This window comes from Saccopteryx leptura, chromosome 9, assembly GCF_036850995.1.
Source record: "Saccopteryx leptura isolate mSacLep1 chromosome 9, mSacLep1_pri_phased_curated, whole genome shotgun sequence".
Taxonomy (NCBI): domain Eukaryota; kingdom Metazoa; phylum Chordata; class Mammalia; order Chiroptera; family Emballonuridae; genus Saccopteryx; species Saccopteryx leptura.
In genome coordinates this window covers 6,886,003-6,906,829 of record NC_089511.1, presented here as the reverse complement: position 1 = coordinate 6,906,829, position 20,827 = coordinate 6,886,003, and positions in this window count along the sequence as shown.

Here is a 20,827-nt window from a genome sequence, read left to right as displayed (position 1 = left end):
GGTTTGAGTTCTGATTGTTCGTGTCCTGTAGCATCTCTGCAAGTCTCAAATCCATAACTTCCGGTCAGAAATTTCCTTGGGGGGAAAGTCTCTCACACAAAAATAGTATTCTCCTGCCAACATGAGGGTGGCTGAGTGGTAACCCGAGGTCATCAGTGGTTAGGACCAAAGTCACTGGGGTAGAATGTTCCACAGTCGAAGTTAACATCAAGGCAGCAGCATGGGTCAGCCCTACAGCTGTCCTTCCCGAGTTCCCGCTGGTCACAGACGTCCTATTCCCCGTGGTATTTTTAGAGATTCCTGTCTCAGTTGAGATTACTCCCAAGTGATTCCAAAAATAGCTAACTATATGCAAATAGTTCATTTGGGAGGTGCCGAGGACAGCAGCGGGGTAGTGGAGGAGATACAGGAAAGGGAAGGCGGTCAATAAAAGGTGCGTTATTAAATAGCTCAGCTACCACGGTGGATGGCTGGAGCTTAGTCCCGGAAGTCTCAGAATCATCCCACCCAAGGGGCCGGGTGCTGGGACATGAGCACAGCAATACTCAGGAATCACTGGTGGAGAGCATCTTCTGGGGTTATAACTCGCTCGGACTCCTGGCTCCCTCTGCCCAGGCAGTGCCGCCTTCTAAGGATCCTGAAGGACCTGCAGGGCATCGTGCTGAGTGACATGCATCAGACCCAGTGAGACAGATACTGCATGATGTCACTCGAATGCAGAACCTGAAAAAGTCAAGCTCATAGATGCAGAGAGTGGAAGGGTGGCGGGCAGAGTCTGGGGGGAGAGGGAACTGGAGAGATGTTGATCAAAGGGTCCACACTTTTGTACCTTTGATGAATCACAGTATAAGTTCTGAGGCTCTAATGTACAGCATGGTGACTGGTTAAGAGCACTGTAATTGCATACTTGAATTTTGCTAAGAGAATAGATCTTAAGAGTTGTGTAGCCTGACCTGTGGTGGCGCAGTGGATAAAGCGTCGACCTGGAATGCTGAGGTCGCCGGTTCAAAACCCTAGGCTTGCCGGGTCAAGGCACATATGGGAGTTGATGCTTCCTGCTCCTCCCTCCCCCTTCTCTCTTTCTCTCTCTCTCTCACTCTCTCTCCTCTCTAAAAATTAATAAAGAAAAATAATTTTAAAGAAAGAGTTGTCTACACATATGCGTGCGCACACACACATGCACTGTATGTGAGATGATGAGTGTTAATTAGCTCCATTGTGGTAATCATTTCACAATGTGTATGTTTCTCAAATCATCATGTTGTACACCTTAAGTCTATAATGTTTTTATTTGTCCGTTGTACCCCAGTCAAGCTGGGGAAGGCCAGCCGCAGGCACACCGGGACGGAGGGACAGGCAGCTGGAGGTCAGCCCGGAAACAGCACAGGCAGTCCGGGCACGGCCCACGCTCGTGTCCTTTAGCGGTGGCCGAACACGAGCGGCATTTGGTAGTTTAAAGAGGGACAGACCTGAGGGTTCATCCAGGTTCCACCACTTGCTTTGTGGCTTTGGACGAGTGACTTCATTTCTCTAAACCTCAGTCCCCTCTTCTGTACGGCGGAGGTGAACGGAGCGCGACCTCTCAGGGCTGCTGGAGCGCTGAACGAGACCAGACCGCGCACGGGGAGCCCAGCGCCGGGCCTGACTTAAAAATAAACGCGCCTTCCTATTCCTTCCTGGTCATGATCATTATCGCCTAAAGTGACGCGTCCAAGCGAAGGGAGGAGGACTTGGGGAGGAAATGCCAGGCTTTGTGGTACTTAGAGCCCTCAACACGCGCGGAAGGCTGTAGAGCCGTCAAAGGATCTCAAACGGCGCGGGGCTTCCGGGACCGTTTTCTTCCTTTTCTTCCCCCAAGAGGTCAAACATATGCTTCGAGCGGGACATTTCCTTCAATCACTTTCCAAACAACAATTTGCCAGAGCATTTTTATTAACCTTGAAACTTGTCCAATCTGCCGAGGAATGATAGGCTACAGCGATAGGTATGATAATAAAGTCCCAGACAAACCTGGCCAACAAGTGACACGTGGACTCTCTCTGTGCACATAGTTAAATGCGGTTTTAAATGCTGAATGCCATCGGCACACAGAGCTGATCGCCCGAAAGGGAGCGTGCGCGCGTGTGGCACAGTGCCGGTGTGTGTGTGTGTGTGTGTGTGTGTGTGTGTGTGTGTGTGTGTGTCGGCTTTGCTTTGCGAAAGAGGCAACACCAGTTTCCCTCGGTAGCCACGGCCCCTGGCGTTGAAGCCATCAGGCGTGCCCCAGCGTGTGCCAGGGAGGCGGGCCCGGGTGCTAGAGGTGCAGGTTAGAAGGGTCCCTTGCAGGGAGCAGTTCCACAGGTGGGAGAGCCTATGTCCCTACCTGACCACGTGTGAGTGGGTGGTGGGTCATCTTGGACTGGGAACAGACGCGCATGCAGATGGCTCCCGGGGGCGTGTTCTCAGCAGACGTTCTCCTCAGAAGCGGAAGGGCCGCAGTGGGCCAGGGCAGAAGCTGATCCTCTGAAGTTACAGCCGAGGCCTCAGCCCGTCCTATGGGGAGCCCTGGAGCTGGGCCGCCCTTCGGAAATGTCCCAAATGGAGGCAAGGCAGCAGAAGCCAATCTTTTAAAAAAACCATTAAAATATTTTTTCCCCCAAAGAGTTATGTCATTATGTAGTTGCCAGAGTGGGCGGATAGAACTTCTTTTTATTTAGCAGCTTTTTGCTTGATTTGTAACTTGTAAATATCTCGACATATGGTCTGTGGGCTTCTATTTGCAGTTCTGCCCTGAGTCTTACATACATCAGAGGCGGCGTCGCTGTAGGCGTTCCTTCCCAGCAGTTGCGAGTCCACGTGGGCGGAGGCGGGTTGGAGCCCGCACCCGCAGGGAAGGAGGCTTGCCGTTTTGTGGCTTTGACACCAGAGATGGACATGGTTGGTTATTATTACTCCTCTTTCCCAGATAGGGACATTAAGGATTGGGGAGTTCAATCCCCTTGTTCAAGGTCATTCAGCTGGTGTGATGGAGTCAGGACCGAAACTGAACAATTGCACCTAGAGTCTGTACACTACTTGGCTCTGTGTCTAAAGCTGAGTGTCTACTGGTCAATCCCATCCCATTGCACTGGGCCCAGCTCTCCGCTTGCTGAAGTTCTCTCTGAAGTTCTCGGCCTGTGCAAATGTCACCTCCTCCATGAAGCCTTCTCGGATTTTCCTCAGCCATATTTCTTTCTTCACTTTGCTTGTATCTTTCTCCAGACACGAACTCATACACCCTGATTAATATTAAAATTACCTGTATTTATATCTTATTTCCAGGACTAGAGTATAAGCTCCCTGGTACCAGGGAGTCTACCGTATTCATCTCCGTATCCCTTTATATTATTAGTTTTCTCTTGTAACAAAGTCCCACCGACTTAGCAGCTTAAAACAACAAAAGTGATGACCTCACAGTTTCTGTCAGTCAGAGGTCGGGCCCGGGCTCCTCTGGCAAGCTCACTGGCTGTTGGCTGAATTCATTTCCTTGTGGAAGTAGGACTGAGGCCCTGGTTTCCCGCTCATTGTCTGCTGGGGGCTGCCCTCAGCGTCCAGTTCGGCCATCGTTCCTTGCCACATGGCCCCATAGGCGGGTCCCAGCACAGACGGTTGCTTCCTCCATCTTGGCTGGACCACAGCTCTCTGACTTCCTTCCCTGCAACTGGCAGAACTAAACTGATTTGACAGCACTCACAGATTAGGTCGGGTCCACCCAGGATAATTTTCCTTTTGTGATATAATGTAACAAACCCAAGTGTGATACAACCATGATCATAGGTGCCACCCACACACAAAGGGGAGGAGCTTACGCAAGGGTAGGGGGAAGGGGGCTCGTCCTAGAATTCTCCTGCTATATACCCTATCAACCACCTCAAATGTATCCTGTGAACTTGCAATGTAGTGAATGATACCTCATTTAGCCTGTCTTTGATTTTCCTCCCTAACTGCGTTTGGCATGGGAACACAGAACTTGGGACGCTTGCTCTCCTCATTCTGGGAGACAAAAGGTAGAGCTCATGTCAAAGAGGGTGGAAGTAGCCCTGGCCGGTTGGCTCAGCAGTAGAGCAATGGCCCGGTGTGTGGAAGTCCCCAGTTCGATTCCTAGCCAGGGTACACAGGAGAAGCTCCCATCTGCTTCTCCACCCCCCCCCCTTTCTCTCTCTCTATCTCTGTCTTCCCCCTCTGCAGTCAAGGCTCCATTGAAGCAAAGTTGGCTAGAGTGCTGAGGATGGTTCTATGGCCTCTGCCTCAGGCACTAGAATGGCTCCGGTTGCAATAGAGCAATGCCCCAGATGGACAGAGCATCGCCCCCTGGTGGGCATGCCGGGTGGATCCCGGTCGGGCACATGTGGGAGTCTGATTGCTTCCCCACTTCTCACTTCAGAAAAATAAGAAGGAAAAAAAAAAGAGGGTGGAAGTGATGTAGTGATGTGCTCACTCTTATTCCTCTAATCCAATATTTCCAAAAATTAATACACAGCCGAGGAAATGCAAGATGATTGTACACGGTGCACGGGCATGGTAATCGGTACCCTGAAGGACGTGGTGAGAAATGCGTTTCTTGTTCAACTCTTTTCTAATTGGCTTTTTGTGCCATGAAGGAGTACTTCTCCGTTTTTGAGCCAGAGTGTCCTTAACACCTCCTACACGTGCGACTCTCCCTTCTTCACAGAGACTCCGCCGCAGGGACTGGAGGCGCGTGGGGATCCAGCCAGCCCGAGGGAACCGCAGTTTTGTTTGTCCTGTGCCAGCGTTTGGGTCCCTTTTCATCTGATACCGGCTTTTACTCATAGTGATGATAAAAAGATTTCCTCATTAAACTTTTATTTAAGAGAAAAAGTTCATGTCAACAGAAAACGATTACCTGGAGCAGTGCGGGAGGGTCATGGGTGGAGCGAGCATCACCCGGGCAGGTGGTGAATGGTGTTGGCCCGGGAGGCGGAGCTCGACTCCAGGTCTCGGACGGGCTGCAGTCTCTGGGTGGGGGCTGAATGTGCAGGTGGCACTTACAGGGAGGTCCAGTGGCTGACACTCTGAAGAGAGAATGGGGAAGGCCACGGCCGGGGAGGTGGGAGTGGGCTTTTGGTCCTGGTTTGGCCATGGACCAGCCATGCGACCCTGAGCATTCACATCCCTTGTTGGACTTGCAAGTTTCCCCAGAGAAAAGTGAAGTGTCTGGACATGCTGATCAATAGTGTTCCTTTTCTGAGGTTGCTGGTTCAAAACCCCAGGCTTCCCTGGTCAAGGCATATATGGGAGTTGATGCTTTCTGCTCCTCCCTCCCTTCTCTCTCTCTCTCTCTCTCTCTTTCTCTCTCTGACTCCTCTCTCTAAAATTAATAAATAAAATCTAAAAAAAAAATAGTGTTCCTTTTAATCCTGAAGTCCTTGGATCCCATAGGTGAGGCAGGATATTCTATAGAGAATCTCAGTAGCTTTGACCCTTGTTTTAATGTCTCTGTGAAATAGCCATCTCTCCATAGCTGACCGCTTTTACACCATCGTGTCTCAACTGTTGTACTCTTGACATTTAAGGCGGGATAGTTCTTTGTTGTAGGCCGTCCTGTGCACTGTAGGGTGTCTGTCAGCCTCCCTGGGACCCACCCATGAGATGCCCTAGCAATGCCCCCAATTGTGACAAGCAAGTATGTCTTCATACATTGCCAGCTATCCCCTGGGGGGCAAAATTGCCCTGGTTGGGAATCACTGATTTAGATGATTTACACTCATCTGTTTTGGTGTAATAATCTTTTCTATTGGTTCTAACAGCAAATTGTTATTAATGTTGCCTTCCATGGAACAAGAGGAGACGCTAAACTACCAGATCGATCATTTGATTTATTGATCAATTCGCTCACTAATCCTTAACTGAGCAGGCACATACTGAACACCAGGTATACAATGGTGAACAAGGATTTTTAAGAATTTGCAGTGGGCCACCATTGATTCATATACATCATTTCTCACAAAACATAGTAATTAAGCCATTACTTATGTGCCCATTCTTCATCCAACAAGTATTTCTCGCACGTCTAGTTTCTGTTAGCGCGGTGCTGAGACGCGGAGGCCCGGAGCAAGGCGGGCACGCTGCCTGTCTCTACGGAGGTTCCGGCGTGCGAGGCCCTCCGTTAGGCATTGTTAGGCACTCAAAGGCGACGGTGATGGATGAATAGGAAAATGATGAATGGAGGCCACCTCACGTAGGCTCCAATTTAAGGCGGACCGTGAAGCACGTACCTAATTGAAGTTATTGGAAGACAAGACGTGGGAGAGATTCCCACTGGGCGGGGAGATTACCCAGACCTTCACAAATGCATTTGAACTGTTTCATTAGAAACAAGATCGGTTAAGGGTTACCGCGGACTTGCTTCCGAGATGGGAAGATTTCAGAAGGCGGAGTCAGTTGTCCAAGGTTACTCGGCTAGTGGGATGCAGTAGACAGAGGGGAGGTGGTGGGCGGAGGGGCTTGAAGCCATACATATCTATGTGGCACCAAAGCCCCGTGGGCTTGTCCACTTTCCCAGCCAGAGACGACAGGGTATTGGGGAATTTCTCAGAGGCAGACAGACGGAAGTTATAGAAGCACGAGGGAACAAGAGAAGTGAACGCCTGCAGGTCAGCATCTATAAGCAGGCTGCGTGAGAGCAAATGAATGACCTCTTCTAGTCCCAGGATTGGAGGCTTCCCACAGACTCCCGTCCCCGTGGGAAAGAGAGGCTGTAGCTTGGATAGAGAGCAAAAATACGGTGGCCACGGCAGGAACACTGAGCACCATTTGAAAGAGGAAAAACGTAGTGGCCAAATTGCCAAGTGAGTCTCATGAAAGCATGGTGCTCCCTAGCGTTAGCTGGGCAGCTCTTTGGCTCCATGGAGGGTGTGTGATCGGAGCACGGCTCCCTCTTACTGAAACTTTATGTTGAAGGAAGCCTCTTCTCCTTCGTATGTTTGGTCTTGGTCTTCTCCTAAAATTTGCCTGCAAAACCAATTTGAATCTCCAAGACTGCCCCCGTTAAGTAGGACAGAAATCTGTTCTGGTAAGGGGTCCTTCCTAGCCTCACTGCCGAGTGAAGCGTATTACCACAGAGATCCCGTTACAAGTCCGGCTAAGGAGTAGGGGAGTGTTTTCAGTACGTGCCATGCGTAACATCAGCATGTGTTCCTGCAAGATGTTTTCATCGCTGTGTACTGCTCCCGTCCCCTGTGATTTGTGATTTGTTTGTATATAATAGAAAATCTGAGAGCAAATGGGGGAATTTTATCTTGTTCCATCAAAAGAATTTCTGTTGGACAGGGAACTGTTTTTTTTCTTTTGCTAAATGATTTTTGAATGTCTTAAAAAAAATAGTTGTGCCTAACCACAAATGCCTTCATGTTGAAAACAAATTTTCCCAAGAACGCTATTAGAGTGTGGGTCTTGGAAATGTGATAAAGTAGAACATGCATAATAGAAAAGACATTGTAGTGACATTACTACAAAGTGGCAGTCTATCAATCTTTGAGAAACCTTTAGGAAACTCCTTGTATTTACCTTGATGGGGTCTAACTAATAATAAATACCAAGGCTGATGAAGATTTTTCTTTTGGAAATAACAAAACCAAAGCCATCGATCGAAGTGAGTTCATCTGCGTCTCCACGATCTTCTGTAGGATCCCTGAGATCAGGAAGGGAAGCTTGTATCTTTCCGAGCAACAGGCGCGGTGATGTACGTACTAGGGGCTGGAACTGACCTGTACTGGTTTATGCGGGCTGCAGGGGTTTCGCAAGCCAATTGTAAAAGCCACAGCAGCTGAGATTGGTGATCGTGGGAATATTTACTCCATAGAAATGGACAAACTTTGCAAATTTAAGGGTGTTTTAATTTTGTTTTGTTTCTCTGCCTTCTGGTTTTCCAACATACTACATGTAATCCAGCACCCAGGAAATGTTTGCTCAGCTAAAGTTTGGGAGCCTCTATTTTTGGGTAATAACAATGTCAAGAATATCCCAAAGTAATGCTTTATGATTGAGACTGAGGTGTCTGCTCTTGCCACTTCTATTGAGCATTGCACTGGTTCTAGCCAAAACAATTAGGCAAGATGAAGATATAAAAGACCTCCACAGAGGCATGAAAAAAGGTAAAGCCATCTCTATTTGCAGACAACATGATCATGCATACAAAAATCTTAAAGATTCCACAGAAAGAAAAAGTATTAGAACTAATCGGCAAGTTCAGGAAGGTTTCAGGACACAGAGATTAAGATACAAAAGACGTTGTATTTCTATATAATAGCCATGAGCGATAGGAAAATGAAATTAAGAAAACAATTTCATTTTTAATAGTAGCAAAAGAATAAAATACTTAAGAATAAATTAAACAGGAACAACAAGAGTATTTGTACATTGGAAACTGTAAACTATTATTAAAAGGAATTAAACTAATGGAAAGTCAAACCATATTTATGGATTGGAAGACTTATCATTGCTAATGCGACAATACTCTGTAAAGACAGCTACAGGTTTAATGTAGTTCCTATCAATATTCTAACTGCCTTGCCCGCAGAAATTGGCAAGTTGATCCTAAAATTCATATGGAAATGCAAGGAACCCCAGATAGCCAAAACTACTTTGAAAAAGAAGAAAATTGGAGGAGTCACGCTTACCAATTTCAAAACTTATTACAAAATGTCAATAATCAGAACACTATAGGAGTAGCATATGGATAAACACAGATCAATGTGAATAGAATTCAGAGTCCAAAAATAAACCCTTATATTTTAGCCAATTGATTTTCCATTCAGTTGTAAAGATTATTCAATGAGTAAAGAATAGTCTTTAACAAATAGTGCCCAATCTAAAACATGAGTAAAGATTGTGAGTACACATTTCCTCACGGAAGATATAAAAATGGCCAAGAAGCCTATGAAAAGATTATTGATCAATATCATTCATCATGAAGAAAATGCAAACCAAAACCACAAGATCCCTCTTGACTCCCACGAGGCACCCTGAAATGAAAAAGTCAGACAATAATAAGCATTGATAAAGATGTGGAGAAGTGGAACCCTCACCCATTTTGCTGGTGGGATTATAAAATAGTGCAGCTGCAGTGCAAAATAGTTGACAGTCCTTCAAATAATTTTAAATGCAGTTATAAAATCACCCCACAATTCTGCTCCTAGTTATCTAACCAAGAGAAATGAAAGCATGTGCCCATATAAAAACTTGCACATGGTACTCGTAGCAGCCTTATTTAAGGTAGCCAGGAAGTAGAAAAAACTTAAATGTTTATCAACTGGTGAATGGAAAACAAGTTGTGGTATATCTCTGTGGTGGAATATGATTTGCAATGAACAGGAAAGAAGTACCGGTACATTCTACAGCTTGAGTGACCATTATACCAGTGAAAGATGCCAGGCACAAAGACTACATGTTGTGTAGTTCCATTTATATGACATGTGCAGCTACAGGCAAATCCGTACAGACAGGAAGTAGATTAGCGGTTGCCAGGTGCTGGTGGGAGGGAGATTGGAAGGGGGAGTGATTGCTAATGAGTACAGGGTTTCTTTTTGGGGTGATAAGAATGTTCTGGAATGAGATAGAGCAACGATTGAACAACTCTGTGGATATATTAAAAACCACTGAATTTTACTTTCAAATAGTGAATTTTGTGGTATGTGAACCATATATCAATACAGCTGTTTTTAAAATTTCACAAAATTGTGGCAGAAGCAAGCCTAAGGTAATAGCCTGGGTGAGAGATGCTGGTGATACAGAAAGAGAGGTGATTGGAATTGAAAAGATGTGGGCAGATCTGAGACATTTGTAGGAACCCCACTCACTGTCCCTGTCCCATCACCCTGCCCCAAACCAACTCAAGTTCAGCTGTGGTTAGTGGATCTAGAAGTGAGAGTGGAGTGGCAAAGTGCTTTTTCTTCAGCATTTTCCCCTGGCACAGTCAGCCATCCATTATATCCTAAATGAGGCTGATACAAAGCTGGAGTTAAACACTGCGGTGGAATCTAAACTTGATCCATTGCACGGTTGCTTTAAGGCAATTTGGACATTGATTCAACACCAGAAAGGTCAGGATTTAATTAGTATCCTGCCACAGAACTGGCTAAGTAGCCGTTTCCTCCTGCAGGTCCTTATTTCACTTAGCTCAACTCAACTCAACTCAGCTCAACACAATTCAATTCGGCTCAACTCAACTCAACTCAACTCAGCTCAGCTCAACACAATTCAACTCAACTCAACTCAACAAAATTCAACTCAACAACTCAACTCAACTCAACACAATTCAACTCAACAATTCAACTCAACTCAATTTAGCTCAATTCAACTCAACACAATTCAGTCAACTCAGCTCAACTCAAGTATTATTAGTGGTGTCCACTAACTGAGGCTTCACTTCTCTTAGAGCAGTGAGCATGTATTAAACATTGCATCATTTAGTCTTCATAGCAGCCTATCAGATCAATATCAAGATTTTCCCCATTTTATAGATGCTCAGAGAGTGTGAAGGACTCACTAAAGATCTCCTAACCAGTTAAATGTTGTAGTTGGGATTTTTATCCAAGTCTATCTGTTTGCTAAGTTTATGCCCTTAACCCTTATATTTTTGCAGGGCCATCTATGTAATTTGTAGGACACAGTGCAAAATGAAAGTGCAGGGCCCTTTGTTTAAAAATTATTCAGAATTTTAAGAGGGAGACAGCAGAGCGGTAAACAAAGAATGAGGGCCTTCTCGGGGCAGAGCCCTGTTCGATGCACCTGTCACAGGACTCTGCAGCCGGCCCCGCCTCTCCTCTCCAGTGTGCCTCATGACAACACTTACTTTGGAGAGGAGCACAGATTTTAAAAATTTCCAGATCACTCCCCTGAAGAATCCAACAGAGAGAGGGGTTTGGGACGGAGCCCTGAGATCTGTATTTCTAGCAGGTGTTTTACGTGATTCTTACTGCTGAACAAATCGGGAAATGACAGTGTGCTGTGCATCCTGGCATTTTGGAAGACCTGCTCTGTGTCTAGCATTGTATGCGTGTGTGTGTGTGTGTGTGTGTGTGTGTGTGGCAAGGGGGGGGGAGAATGGGAGAGAAGATGATGGTGTTATGGGCGAGGTCAAGTGCAGGCAGTAGACACAGTTCCCATCTTCCAACCTTGCCCCCTCTGACCCCTCTGAAACCAGAAGCAGGGGCTTCTTTATCCCCCCAGATTGAGACCGCCTCAATTTTAAAGCACTGCACACAATTTTATTCAGAGGAAGTCTTTCAAGAAGGAGTGGGAGCCAGGCCACGGGATTCTAATCTTGAATATTCAGGGAAAGCAGCATGTCCTATTCAACACGGCTGATCAATAATGAGTGCATTCACACTCCAAATGTGTGTGCATTATGTACAGATACAAAATATACAATGCCCCCCAAACGGGGGAAGACGTTTCTGATTGAATTTTTTTGTTTGGGTTTATAAAAATAACTTGTGGTGCATCAATTACTCTCCATTTCCATGGATACAGGCAATACTTTATTATGTAACTCTACAGCTGTGCCGGTTTTTAATATAAAACCCAGATTTTTTCATCTCTTTCTCTTTCATAGTTACTGAACTGAGATAATAACATCTTTTACCTATGAATGTATTCAATCCTTTCTCTCTCTTTTTCTTCACCATCCTGCAAACTATTATTGATTAGAATTTCATTTTGTGGCTTTTGTAATAAAATCTGCAGTAAATGTTACCATTGCAGCCTGTGGCCGGGCAGAGTGGGGGAGGGTCCTTCTTGCCGTCCATGGTGTGTAAAGGAGTCAGTATAAAGAAGGCAGCGTGGATTCCCACTCCTCCTGGTCTAACAGGTGGGCGCCTGGGCATGGTAGTGACTTCCAGTTTGCTCTAGGGCAGTTTTCAAATAACCGTTTAGGAAATGTTGAGAAATTTTTTTCTCAAAAATTTGTGTGTGTGTGCGTGTGTGTGGCAGAGACAGAGAGAGGGATGGATAGGGACAGACAGGCAGGAAGGGAGAGAGATGAGAAGCATCAATTCTTTGTTGTGGCACCTTAGTTGTTCATTGATTGCTTTCTTATACTTGCCTTGACTAGGGAGCTACAGCAGATGGAGTGACTTCTTGCTCAAGTCAGCGTCCTTGAGCTCAAACTGTTGAGCCTTACTCAAACAAAATGAGCCCACATTCAAGCCACCGACCTCAGGGTTTCGAACCTGGGTCCTCCGTGTCCCGGTCCGACACTCTGTCCACTGCGCCACCGCCTGGTCAGACTTTCTTTCTTTCTTTTTTTTTTTTTTTAAAGAACCCATTACTCCCTTTTCTGGGACCACAGCTCTATCTCTAGAGCTCTACAATTTCCAACTCAGTGGTGATGCTCTAAGTTGTTTGGTATCATGGTGTTCCTTCTAGGGGTCCTTGCGCAGGAGTGGCCTCCCCGCATCCTAGCTGAGGCTGGAGCAGAGAGTGACAGGAAGGGGAAGGGAAGAGAGGGTGTGGTATGGAAACCCCGGGCAGACCGAACAGGGGGCAAGTCAGGGGAAGGGAGCTTGATGGGATTTGAGGGGCTACTGGGGTGACATCAGTCCCTGCAAGTTATCAGCCATTTGCAATGCTTCCACTAACAAGTCCATTTGTTTGTGCAGACACGGTTAGGCCAGGAGCCTAGAATGGGCCTTTCAGGGAGTCTAACAACCCTCTGAAATTGGATGGAAACGATGGTATGTGTGTATGCGCAATTTTGAAGACAAGGATCCTCACGGGTAGACTTGGGGCTGGCTGCCTCGCTTGCAACAATCCTCAGGGAAGTCACTACCCTGCTTGACTACACATCCAGCAATGGGGGTGGGGCAGAGGTAAGCCTGTCATCCCCATCCTGCTCGGGTGACTGACCCGAGAGGTGCGTGCCTGGCCTGGGCTGTGCCGGTTGGTCGGAGTCCCTCCCCGAGAGCTTCCACCTGGGAAGAGGGAGCTCGCCTCGGTCTTCGTCTCCATCTCCGGGTGATGGTGTGAGGACTCAGCCCTGTTCTCTGCCGTGTGGCCGAAGCCCATGTGCACCGAGAGGGAGTCAGGTCGCCAGTCGGGAAAGGGCAGAGGTGAGGGTGAGAGCCGGAGAGAGAGCGTGAGTGCCTGCCGACCGCCCCCCACTGGTGTGGCTGTCCCTGGGTCCAGGTTCACCTGGGCCCCGTCTCAGTTTAGCTATCTGAGGCAGTACGTGGCCCTTCTGGCCTAAACTGACTCCTCTGGGCACCTGTCATCTACAGCAGAAAAAGTCTTCAAAAGACAGAATCCACCGCTTTCATCTGACTCTTATGACCCAGTACGGGGCGAGACCACCCACACAGGCCCTCCCTCCTCCGTGACCCCCTTAGATCATCGATCCCTCCGGGAGGGATGGCGCAGAGAGTGCTGAGCAAACCTGGTGTAGATGGACGGAGTTGGTCTGACGCTGTCCCCGTTGATCTTGGGAACGAAGGTGGGTCCCCCCTGGGGACCAGCCCCCTTCACAAGGTTGCTTGCGACAGGGGCGATAGTGCTGACGTTCAGTGAGCACTAGCCTAACGCCACAGCTGCGCAGCTCCGGGTAAGTCACTGTGGAATAAAAGGTAACGAGGGGGTGACCCATATCTCCAACTCACACGAGGTGGGGCCCAGAGAATATTTCTCAATCAGGTTGCAAGCATGCGTGTGAGTGAGAAGGGGTACAGCAAGAAGACTGTGTGTGTGAGTGAGAAGGTAGAGCAACTAGCATACCTTTCATAATTCTTTTTTTTTTTTTTTTTTTGTATTTTTCCGAAGCTGGAAATGGGGAGAGACAGTCAGACAGACTCCCGCATGCGCCCGACCAGGATCCACCCGGCACGCCCACCAGGGGCTACGCTCTGCCCACCAGGGAGGATGCTCTGCCCCTCCGGGGCGTCACTCTGTTGCGACCAGAGCCACTCTAGCGCCTGGGGCAGAGGCCAAGGAGCCATCCCCAGCGCCCGGGCCATCTTTGCTCCAATGGAGCCTTGGCTGCGGGAGGGGAAGAGAGAGACAGAGAGGAAGGAGAGGGGGGGTTAGAGAAGCAGATGAGCGCTTCTCCTGTGTGCCCTGGCCGGGAATCGAACCCGGACTTCACGCCAGGCCGATGCTCTACCACTGAGCCAACCGGCCAGGGCCCCTTTCATAATTCTTACTGTTTAATCCGATTACTTAAATGCTCAAAGAATTGACGAGATCACCGTGGGACAGAAAGGAATGAGAGGATGTGGTGGGATCCCCAGCGCTGGGCCTTTCCTCACATCTCTGTGGTCTTCTTTCTCCAGAGGAGTTAATACGGGACCGGTCTGTGTGCCTGGTGCTTTGAAAGGCCAAAACGCACAGTGTCAGAGTTTGGAGTCAGGAAAATAGAACAACGAGCAGGAGCCAACCTAGGAGGTTGGGGACCTAATGGCCCTTCACGTCCATCTTGCTGGCTGGACTAGGTGGAGGGTTTTTATTAAGGGTGTAGGGGGGCAGGTAGGTGGAAAGGCTGCTGGGACCAGTTCGAACTGGGGGACCTTGGAGCTTGGATATTTATGGTAAAGGGCATCAGCACTGGATCTTCCTGGACAATGGGCCCTTCCCTTCGGAAAGAGTTCTGACGTTCAAGTTCCCGCTCTGTCCCGGTCCTTTAGTTCTGTATGTTTTGAAGGGGAGACTGTAGTCACAGGTTCCGCTGGAGATCAAAGTTCCCTGCTTTGTGTTCGCTGTACTGCACGGCCTGGTGGTGGTCTGTTGTCTCTGCAAAACCACACAGTATCTCGTCGGCTGGTTCTGTGGTTGCAAGAGTCAAAGGCACAGGAATTCTGTTCCCACCTTTGTTTGTTTGTTTCCAGCTAATCTCAGAGCCTCAGTGTTCTCATCTATCAAATGGTCCAAACAGTTTCACCCTTACCGACCTCACTGAGGTGCAGTGAGGACCTAGAGAGATCTTTAAAATGGAATGTTCTTCACATACTCCAAAGGAGATACATTTGGACCAGTGCTGACATGTCCTGATCCAAGATGGCAAATTTATGTATATGGATGACATCACGTTCCCTTTCTCTACCTGTGACAGACATTATCAGTGGATCCTAGCACTCTTCCTGCCTCGAGCGAAACGCGACCTTAACGATCTTTCCAACACGGCTCTCCATGGAGCCTCCGCCGCTGATCGGAGCTGCTACGTTCAGGGAACCCTGTTTGCGGCCTCTGGTCTAGGTTCTTGAATGGCTGGTGGTAGGGTTGTGTTCTGGGGATCAATGTCCCGACGAATCACGGAGAAGAAACAAAGATATGACAACAGGTTGCCACCGTTTTAGAAAGGACAACATGGTGTAACCGTCAGACAAACACAAATCGGAATTTCGGGGTTAAGAGAAAGGGATTGTCACGTTAGCTGTTTGGACATCCTTGTTATCGTTAAGAACAGAGAGAAGAAGGGTTAGCTAACAGCACTCCGATCGCTTCCCTGCAGGCTGAGAGTCTAACGCCGAAGAGCCTGACAAGTCAAAACAGGACACAGCCTGAGCAAGTCATTGCTACTTTCTGCTCCCGGGAATGTAAGAACCCAAGACTATAAGGACACCTGGATGTAGAGGGAAAGAAAACAAGTGGGCAAAAGAAATTCACTTAAATCTAAGTTTTGAATAGTCGTCGATGAAAGCAGTTGCGTTCCTATTGGTTATGTTCTGCCCAGAAGGGAGCAACCGTGTGCAGAAGTGTGACTCCGTCAGTAACTGATTAGAGGGCACAAGTGGTGGCATCCGGGCAGGGACGGAAGCTACGGGCGTCGCACTGCAGAGCCCACAGCAACTGCTTTGCCTCCGGCTCTCTCCCGTCTTGCCAGTGGATTTGCAGAGTACACGGGGACAGAGCTAATTTTCTAATGTCCACCGTGGCGTGGAGGCCACCAGAGACTCCTTCCAGGGCTTTGGTTCAGTCCCTTCCAGCTGCGCACCCCCGGGGTCACACGCCCACCTGATCATGGCTGGCCAGTCAGAGCTGGATTCCTCCCCTGGCCTGGACCAGTAGGGCTTTCTCTCCCCGCCTTTGGAATTCAATGACCCGGTCTCTAGAACGTGTGGTTGGACCTTGCAGGCCAGGGATCCCCAAACTACGGTCCGCGGGCCGCATTCGGCCCCCTGAGGCCATTTATCCGGCCCCAGCCGCGCTTCCGGAAGGGGCACTCTTTCATTGGTGGTCAGTGAGAGGAGCCTAGTTCCCATTGAAATACTGGTCAGTTGGTTGATTTAAATTTACTTGTTCTTTATTTTAAATATTGTATTTGTTCCCGTTTTGTTTTTTTACTTTAAAATAAGATATGTGCAGTGTGCATAGGGATTTGTTCATAGTTTTTTTTTATAGTCCGGCCCTCCAACGGTCTGAGGGACAGTGAACTGGCCCCCTGTGTAAAAAGTTTGGGGACCCCTGTCGCAGGCCATCTAGATGTGACGGGGAGAGTCCTGGGCTGTTGTCAGGGGCTGCTTGAGGGCGGAGCAGAGCAGCTCTGCTGCGGAACGGGGTGTACAGAGGGACCGGCTCTGCTTTCTTAAAATAAAGCCCTTTCCACCTTCACTAGCGACATCGGGATCCTTCTCTCTGTAAGCAATGCTGTCCTAACCCAAAGTGCTCCCCCAACTCTGGGATCTGTACCTCTGGGGTACCCAAGCTAATGCTTAGGCAGCAGGAGAGATCCCTCTATGTGGCACAGGCTACATTTTTTTTTTTTTAAACATCACCACTGATCTCCATCATGGGAAAGAAATTCCCTTCCAGTCCTTTTGATGATCTCAGTTTGGTGCTTGTCTTGAACACCGAAGACTTGTTAATTTTTTATTTCAACAAAGAGAGGTGAGGGCTTAGGCTAAGAGCCTTCAGCGCTCGGCAAGATCTTGCTAGAATTTAATAATGTTATCTCGCGTTTAATTTGAGGTTGCCTTCTTTTATCATAGGTTATCTTACTTTTTCATTGCCCTCATTCCAACCCACAGAAGCCAGGAGAGAGATGTTTTTTATTTTATTTATTTTTATTTTTATTTTTTGTATTTTTATTTTTTGTATTTTTCTGAAGCTGGAAATGGGGAGAGACAGTCAGACAGACTCCCGCATGCACCCAACCGGGATCCACCCAGCACGCCCATCAGGGGGCGACGCTCTGCCCACCAGGGGGCGATGCTCTGCCCCTCCGGGGCATCGCTCTGCTACGACCAGAGCCACTCTAGCGCCTGGGGCAGAGGCCAAGGAGCCATCCCCAGCGCCCGGGCCATCTTTGCTCCAATGGAGCCTTGGCTGCGGGAGGGGAAGAGAGAGACAGAGAGGAAGGGGGGGGGGTGGAGAAGCAAATGGGCGTTTCTCCTATGTGCCCTGGCCGGGAATCGAACCCGGGTCCCCCGCACGCCAGGCCGACGCTCTACCGCTGAGCCAACCGGCCAGGGCCTGAGAGAGATGTTTTTTCAAATGTTGTTGTTCAAAGGCACTGGAGCTGAGGGGTGATTTGTTACCCGATGGTAGATGATGGGAACAGAATCCACGCCTGATAATTCAATAGGGGCAATTAAGGTGGAGAAATGGTTCGAAGAATGCCGGAGGAGCTCTGAGGGCCAATGAGGATGGTGAGGCCACCCGGAGTTAGCCACGGCGGGAAGCCACTTCTGCGCACAGGATTGGAGGGACACAGAGAGCAGGAGGTGTTCCCGGTGCCCAGGAGCAAGGGCCACCTCACAGGAGCTGGAGCCACGGTGGGGACGTCAGGCAGGAACCAGGGCTTGAGCTGCTCCAAAGACAGACTCCAAAGGAGGAGAGTTATAAACTCTTGATCTTCTTCTCTCCTCTCACTCTTCTGTCTACTGTTGGGGCTTCTCATGAGATAGATTCTTACCAGAAGCACGTTGCTGAGGAAGCCTGGGCACCGTAACTGGCAGGAGTCAGTCCCGGGGGATACAGAAAGGAACAGGGCAGGGGCAATCTAAGAGCAAATGGGACAGGTGACCAGCACACAGGGTCATGTGACACAAACCAAGGCAAAGCACTTTTAAAGAACCACCATGTCCACCTGGCTCACGACAGGATCGAGGACATAAAAGGCACGTGGAGTTTCATAGGTTGTCCTTCAACCAGTTCCCATGCTACCTGCTCCCTAGCCACCCTTGACTCCTGGAGGTCTGGCCTGATCCTTCCCACGGGATGCCGCCCGCACCAGGAACAATCAGGACTCTTGACAGGGGCAAGTGGCTCACAGTCTCTGAAATCTCAAGGGTACACAGGCTTCAGGCACGGATGGATGCTGATGCCATCAGGTGACTGTCTCTATCCGTCCCTCAACGACTCTGCTCCCCTCTGGCTCTATTCTCCAGCAGTTGCTTTTCACGCAGGGACAACATGACTACCATCAACTCCAGGCTTGTAGCCATTGGCTGAAAACTCAGCACCTCTTTCTCAATGGTTCCAGCCAATGCAATGATCCAGAGCTGAGTCTCCCCAGCCTGGCTTGGGTCAAATGCTCATGCCTGCACGGAGCGCCAGGATCAAGAGGGTGGGCCCTGGCCGGTTGGCTCAGCGGTAGAGCGTCGGCCTGGCGTGCGGGGGACCCGGGTTCGATTCCCGGCCAGGGCACATAGGAGAAGCGCCCATTTGCTTCTCCACCCCTCCCCCTCTCCTTCCTCTCTGTCTCTCTCTTCCCCTCCCGCAGCCAAGGCTCCATTGGAGCAAAGATGGCCCGGGCGCTGGGGATGGCTCTGTGGCCTCTGCCCCAGGCGCTAGAGTGGCTCTGGTCGCGGCAAAGCGACACCCCGGAGGGGCAGAGCATCGCCCCCTGGTGGGCAGAGCATCGCCCCATGGTGGGCGTGCCGGGTGGATCCCGGTCGGGCGCATGCGGGAGTCTGTCTGACTGTCTCTCCCGGTTTCCAGCTTCAGAAAAATACAAAAAAAAAAAAAAAAAAAGAGGGTGGGGTGCTCTGATCCTTCAGACTCAGGCGCGCATCCCTGGAGGCGGGGCATGAAGTGAGGAGGGGCGGAGCCAACTTCACCTGAGCAGGACAATTCACATAAAAAAAAAAAAAATTAAGGTGCTCAGGTCCCAAGAAGAGGGGATGCTGGGCAGGTACAAGCAGTGGACGCCTCCTCGAAGCCTGCTGGCATGTTGATTACCTGTCTTGTTTCCATTTCCCTCCAGTCCTGACGAGTCAGGCAAATATGCCTTATTCATCATCTTTATATTCCAACAAGGTTTGGCAAGGTACCAGGGACCAAATTAGTGCGCAGTAAGTGTTTGTGGAATTGAATCGGGGTGTAAGCACTTGCATTATACATTTATTTCTAGAGCACAACGGGCATTTTCTATACCCTGGAGGCACAGACTGTATTTTTTTTTTTTTTTGTACTCTCCCCCTGGTGGGTGTGGTGAGCAGAAGAGAGGGGGGCATCCCGGGCCCCCAGCGCAGCTCGGCGGCTCCCACCGCCAAATCATCCTGCTGCCCAGTCACTCGGGGACCCTGGCCAACCCAGCTGAGAGCTCATCTCCATTTGCAACAAATTAGAAAACCAGCGTTTTCCCTTCGGTTGGCCCGAGGCACAATCTTTCCCTTCCAATTTGAATTGCATGTAAGTACCTCTTCTTCCTGTCTGATGTTTAAGGACAATCCGATACTTTGGTTGTTTCTCCTCATCTTTCAGATTTAAAAGAGAAAACACAGTTTAGAGCCCTGTGTGGTTATGCTAGCCCCTTTGAGGGTACCATCGGTATCCCGCTGCAAAACCGGAGTTTTTCAATGACGCCGCGCAAATGATCTTCAGGCTGGGTCTCTGTGTAAGGCTGCCGCGTAAGCCCGGACCCCTTGTCATTGGCTTCCAAACCAGCCTCCCACGAAGTAGAACCATCATGGAGCCTGTTTATTATGGTACCATTAAAAATGAAGAGCTGTCAAGAACCCCTTATAACGATGTTGGAAACTGTCTTCACAAAGATTTTTTTTTTTTTAAGAAAAATAACTGAACGATTTTTAAAAAGGCAATGGATCACTTATAAGAAACTATCATGTAATAAATCAATCATAGTCTCTCTGACTTGACTACAGTGTCTTTATATTTATTGCTGCTCATGGAAAATTACTCTATTAATTCTTTTCGAGCTCCCCCGCCTCATAGCCCTGTAAAACTCAAGGAGACAGCTAGGGAAAGCATATTTATATTTTAAGAGATCTCTATTTGCGTTCGGTAGTGTTTACCCAAACCTGTCTTTCCAGAGTATCTATTGGAACGGAGGCTCTTTTAAATGTTCTTTTCAGTGTTTGTTTTTCCAGAAGGGTTAGTATGCTGGGGATCCTTGATGACAGGCGACAGAAACGGACTCTTCTCTAAGCAGAGGGAATTTGTTACAAGGATAACAGGAGCTTGCAGGGTTGTTTTGAGCCCTGAGTTTGAACAGGAATGAACAGGGACCAGGGTTAATTACAAGAATGAAAAGCAAATGGATAAAGAAGAAACTCTGTCACCGTGTGATTCAATGTTGCAGCTGCGTGGGACACTTAACCTCCCCAAAGCCGGGAAACCCTAATGAAACAGCGTTCTATGATTTACCTGACAGAGACTTTAAAATCACTGTCGTGCAGAGGTGCACAGAGGCCGGAAGAACAGCGCCTGAGCAAAGTGAGAATTTCAATAGCGAGAGAGAAAAGATAAAAAAAAAAAAACCCCACAAATCTGACCAACAGAAATCAGGGAGCTGAAGAATTCAATAACTAACCTGCATGATTCACTAGAGCGGTCCCAACGCCCGCTGGGAAGTTTGGTGCCCGCAGTGGTTGGCTAGCACTCCATCGTGTGGTCCCAT